The sequence below is a fragment of the Bacillus rossius genome, chromosome 13, assembly GCF_032445375.1.
Source record: "Bacillus rossius redtenbacheri isolate Brsri chromosome 13, Brsri_v3, whole genome shotgun sequence".
Taxonomy (NCBI): Eukaryota; Metazoa; Arthropoda; class Insecta; order Phasmatodea; family Bacillidae; genus Bacillus; species Bacillus rossius.
Window position 1 is genome coordinate 33,181,782 of NC_086340.1, and position 6,000 is coordinate 33,187,781.

The following is a 6,000-nucleotide window of genomic DNA, read 5'->3' on the forward strand; positions in this document are numbered from 1 at the left end:
AGAGAATGTGATAAGAATCTAACGCGCAAAATGTTAAGCTGTCAAAAGTGTCGGAAGCATTTGCAAGATAGGTACGTTGAAAATACACTTGAAGACATGCAAAGGTCCTGCTGCCCGTCAGAAAGTAAAGGTTTAGCTACAACAGCATTGATTGATTCTTTTAAGAGTACACCGGGAATTGGCACAACTACAGAAACATCAGTATCCGGTTTGGGTCGGGAAGGTTCGTCTTCATCAACTAGACATCCTTGCAGCTACTGCGATATGGTGTTTGCATTTGTTCACGATGTACGAATACACGAGCGGAGGAAATGTATGATGAATCCATTTCGTATGAAGTTTCGCTGCGATAAGTGTCATGTTTGGTTTACGTGTATTGACAATTTGAGACGTATTGCAAAAAAAAACTGTAAAGGTGAATTCCGTGTGCCTACTGATGAACTACCTGCAGACACTTCGACTCCTTACTTTAGATTGGTGACTCGTATCCGTATAATCACGAAAACGGATGTTCAGCAAACAAATGCAATTACTTCTGGACATGTGCCTAATACTGTGTTCGGTACATTACAGGTAAATGATAACGAATTCCACTTGGCAAAACCTACATTTCGTAGACCGTTGAAAGACTACAACTATTTAAATACGTTTACATTGTCTAAAGACATATGAACTTTTCTTGATGATATCAGGTAGAACATTATCAATCCGATAACTCATGAAGAAGCTGCATACGGACCTTTAACTATATATATAACTTGTGGTTGGATTGTTGTGACAATGTGTATTGGTTACAAGGCCTTTCATGTTTATTATCTGCATTTAAAAACATTAAAGGACACAAGAAAAACACTTAACCTTACCTGTTTGTTTACATGCAGATGTTTTACATTGTGTGACCATTACAAGTCATAGATAGGTTACTGCTGTGTGCTGTTAAGTACTGTACACTTCAAGCAAAAACATCAAGGTTACTCAAAACAGCTTCAAACTCACGGGTACAAACTGATATATTAGAAGAATTAAAATAACTGTGTAACGCCCCTCGTGCCTCAAAGTTTAATTATTTTAAATTAATTAAAAAAAAACCTTGGAAACTGCTGGGCAAGAAAAATGAGACAATTAAGTTATTGTCCAGAGGTGGCACGAGGTGGAGAACAAGATAATTTGGAACTCCCTGACACAAGCAACTGGGGAGTTGGTGGATCTTTTAAGGGAACAAGGTATATCATAAATAAATTAACACTACACAAGTAGCTTGGTCTATAGGTTCCCTGTTTTATTATTAAGGAAATTTGTGTTCGTATTATTCAAACCTGACAATAAAAATCTTAGTACATAACAAAGTTAAAGGGGGCGCCCCAAGATTAAATAAAACAGTACATGTTACACCTTAGCAAAAATTATTACATAATTAAAAATTTGAAAATTGCACCAAATTTGAATGTCCCATCAATTACATCGATGATTAGTTTAATTGATTCTACATATTCTTGAGGAAAGCACTGTTCGCTGGTAGGCTATTCATTCGATTAATGTAGTTCGTAGCTAGAAAGTGGGGGGGGGGGGGGGGGATGTTGATTTCACATTACCACCCGGGTCTTCAAAATTAACGTCGGGTCGCGGAAACCTCTCTTCTAACGTGACCCGCAGTGGAGGTGCAGGACCACGAGCTGGGGGCAATATGTCTCTCCAGCACTTCGACCCTGTCTGAAACCCAAATCAAATCCAAAACGAATTAGACTTGCTTCCAGACAGTCCTATACCGTCGGCGCAAAAGGCCAACAAACGGGAATGGGGGGGGGGAAAAGAAAAAAAAAATTACTCACGAACCAGGGTGTAGAGTTCGGAGCTCACTAGGTGTCTCGCGCCGACATCAGGATGCCGCGGACCGAGAAATTAGGATGCGCGGACGAAACAGGAATTTTTAGAATTAAATAAGAAGAAATAAAAATTTAACTACGCATGACTTTTCTAAAAACTACCTCTGCCTGGCTACTGTACAAACGGGATCACATCCCTTAAGCAAACTGACTACATTCTCGTGCACGCGAAAATCACCGTTCCCGCAAAAAGCCTCTTAGCGCAGAGGACGTAGATGAGACGAGGTCAGTAGCCGAGGTCAGAGGGCTGAGTGCCCCGCCATCGGCCAAAACCCCTAATTAAATCGGGCGGTAAGGCCCCGGGTCAAAGGAGGGGGTAGGTTCGGTTCTAAGCCGAAAATTTCCGAAGGAGTCCGAGGCGGTCGTGGCAACAACACGACATGCGCGCTCTCTACCGGACCGAAACGAAAACAAAGAACAATCGACTTCTCCGGGCCGCGAGAGGAAAGCATAGTGCCTTATGGCACCGCGACGCTGCCTTCTAGCGGCGTAAGGGGGAACTACTTGAGGTGGTGAGCAGACTTGCCACCAGGTGTCATGAGGGTAAGCTCTGCACGCTGGCGACCAGGCCCGCGGTTACTTTTTTTGCCGCTAGATGACAGGGATGTGTCTGTCGGACCCGGGAGAAGGTTTTTGCATCAGGTCATCGTCCCGTCCGGTCACTGCTCTTAGCTTAATTTCTCAGAACTAAAGTGAGGAGGAGAGAGAGGAAGGGGGGGCAGAAATAGCCACTAAGGTGGGAACGCAGCTCCACTGGAGACTGCTTCGTGACGAGACATGCTTTTCTCAGCAGGCCTCTACAAGGTAGCAGCTTGCAGCCCAGGAGCTGCTCAAAGCAGTTTTGGTCATGCAGGGAATTAAAATTACAAACTCGGGGCGTGACTGCAGGCGAGAGAGATTTCAACCGGGCTGACCATGTCCACATTAGACAGCAAAATATCAGATTGGCCCCCTGGGAAGGGGCTTCGGTCCTCTGGCACCAAGTTTAAATCGGTGGCGTACACCGGCCTAACAAAAAGTAAATCACCCCCATTAACCACCAGATAAATTAAAAAAATGGAATCCCCAAAAAAATTTAAAATTGTAGAATAAATTAAAAAAGTGACGAAATGCCTAATTTCCGGCACAACTGGAATACTCGTCTTTGTATCGATTATTTGACTGTGGTGAAGATCATTCTAGAACTTTCGGTAGCATTCTCTAAAACTCGGATTTCTCCTGGAGAATTGAGTTGGAAAATTAGTGATGGGGGGGAGGGAGGCAATTAGGGTATATATAATCATGATTTGTGGAGTTAGGAAGGAAGCAGCAGGCCCGTCAGCTGACCATGGACTTTTAAACGCCGAGAGAGCATAGTCTGAATGGATGTTTGGAGAGTTAAGTATAAATTTTGTGTTTGTAATGGCAAGCAGTAATTTTAAAGTTCTATTTAATGTTTTTGTTGTACTTAGTCTTTGAATGGTAGTTGTACTTTTGCTTGATGTGACATCGTTTGGAATTAATTGGTTTTCTTGCGATGCTTTCTGTTTAAAGGTAAAAATGGTAACGAGTTTTGTTGAATGCTCTTAATACCATGTTGTTTTTCTAGTTGGCATTTTTCTGTTTTCGTATTTTGAGAAAACAAGCTGTGTCGGCCATATTTATTTCAATTATAGATTTTTGTCTTTAGCTCTCCAAGCATCTGTGTTAGAAGTTATATGATACAAGCTGACCCGACAGACGTTGTCCTGTCATTCATTTCAAACTGTAATACTATAATAATAATAATTATTTATATTGTTATATATATTGATATTGTATATGTTTGTAATTTTTTATTATCACTATAAAATATTGTTTATTGTAATGCTTGTTGATACACAACATTGTTAGTTTTATTTTATTTCCTGGCGCGTAAATAAATATTACTGATGGTTTTCCGACACGGGAACAGGCAACATAAAGTTGGCCATGCGAAAAATATGGATTTTCAAGATTAATGCCACAAACGCTTAACGACTGCCCTTGCGATTTATTTATTGACATTGCAAATGCAAGCCGCACTGGAAATTGTAACCGTTTAAAGTCGAATGGCATGTCGTTCGGAATCAAAACGTCTTCGCCTTTATATTTCCCTTTTAAAATTGTGGCTTCGATGACGTTCATTAATTTCTTCACCGCAAGCCGGGTGCCATTACAAAGACGTGGCTGGTTTATGTTTCGTAACATTATGATTACCGATTCGATATTTAGTTGCAGATTATGAGGTGGTAATCCGGGCAATTCCAGGGAATTTAAAAATTCAGTTGGATAGTTGACAACATCATCTAGGTTAGAAACGAAATCAACCGATTTGTATGTCATCAATTCGCCAGCTAACTTACTTTGAATTTGAAAATTCATTTCGTTGACATCAACGTTTTTTGCAGCCAATATTACACGTTCACTTAACCAAACATGATTTTTGTGATTTTCAGCATGTTTGGGAAACCCATCTCGATGAGTTCGGTCTTTGATTCAGTAAAGTGAAAAAAAATTGCAGGGAATGCAATGTATCCAGACGATGTTTCAACAGGAATTTTGCCATTACCAATATCGAGCAATGTTTTGGAAAATACTTCACCAGATTCGTCATTTTGCAATACGACACGCATATTCATATTTAATTTTTGTGTCTTGACGTATTTCTATAAAATGGACGACTTCAAACATGCATTAAGTTCGTCGGCTGGCGTTTATAGAGGCATTACTGGCAATATTTGTCGAAAATCACCTGCCAATAGAATCATCGCTCCACCAAACCGGTTTTGGTTGTTTCGTAAATCTTTCATTGTGCGGTCTAATGCCTCCAGATATTTTTTGTGTACCATCGTGCATTCATCCCAAACGATTAATCTGCTTTGCTGCAACACTTTGGCCATCGCAGAATTCCTCGAAAGGTTGCAAGTTGGAGTTTCATTAACTTGAATGTTCAACGGCAATTTGAGTGCTGAATGAGCTGTTCGACCGCCTTCCAACAACGGTGCTGCAATACCTGATGATGCAAGTGCAATACCGTTTTGCGATCGAATTTTTGCCAAAATCAATGATATCAAGAATTTTTTTCCAGTTCCATCGGACGCATCTAAGAAATTATTTCGCCAGTTCCATTGTTCACTACTTGCATGAGTGTATCGTAGGCATATTTTTGCTCATGATTTATTTGGGTTTCGCGTTTCGTATTGGGTTTCGCGTCTCAACACTTGATTAAATGCGTCGTGCATTGAGTGATTGGGCGTTGTCATTCCTAATTATAATAATCTTTTGTTGGTAAGCATCAATCACATGTCCTCAATTAAAATTAATGCTTAATTGTGAATTTCTTCGTTCATTTGCAAATCTGCATTAAATGTTCTAAGACACATCTGATGCAATATATCTTTGGCCATATGATCTTTATATTTGTTCCATATATCAATCGGTGTGGATGGGAAGCATGTGCACAAAATTATAGCAAACAACGTTCGTATTTGTTTAGCATTTGACGACATTACAGCATCTTCGAGTGTGTGGTCCCAATGAGCGTCATTCTCTAGCAATCCCAAATGTTGGCAGGCTTCACTGTATGTGCCGCAAAATACACCATTAACTGTTCGCAGATGTTGGAATGATGTTGGGCCACGAATATTGACTAACAGTAAACGCAAATAAAAACACTCGTCTTGACTGGGATGGACTGTGTAAAGACGTCCTGGTTCATCGGCGGAAAATATTTGTGGGTAATCTGGAACTGGCTGCCTTTGTTTCCGTCGTTGAAATTTCTTTGACGATTGGTTCCAGGTATAATATCTTGGCATTTCATAGTAAATCAGCATTCTGGCAAAGTCATAGTTCTGGCACATTTCAAAGAAGCTGATCAATGTTGTCGATGGCGGCCTGTCAACTCGCTGTAATACATTCTCAGTTGTAAAATATACTCTTTGACCATTTTCCAAATATACGGCCAAGTGAACAACTGTGGGGTGTCTTTCATGTATTTCAAATGAAAAAATACGCCACATCGCTTCGTTACTGCTAACATAGCGGCCCATTTGAAATTGAGTGACTTCATCGTTTGAACTTTCGGCAGTAACTCCGAACACAGCCATGCCACTACCTT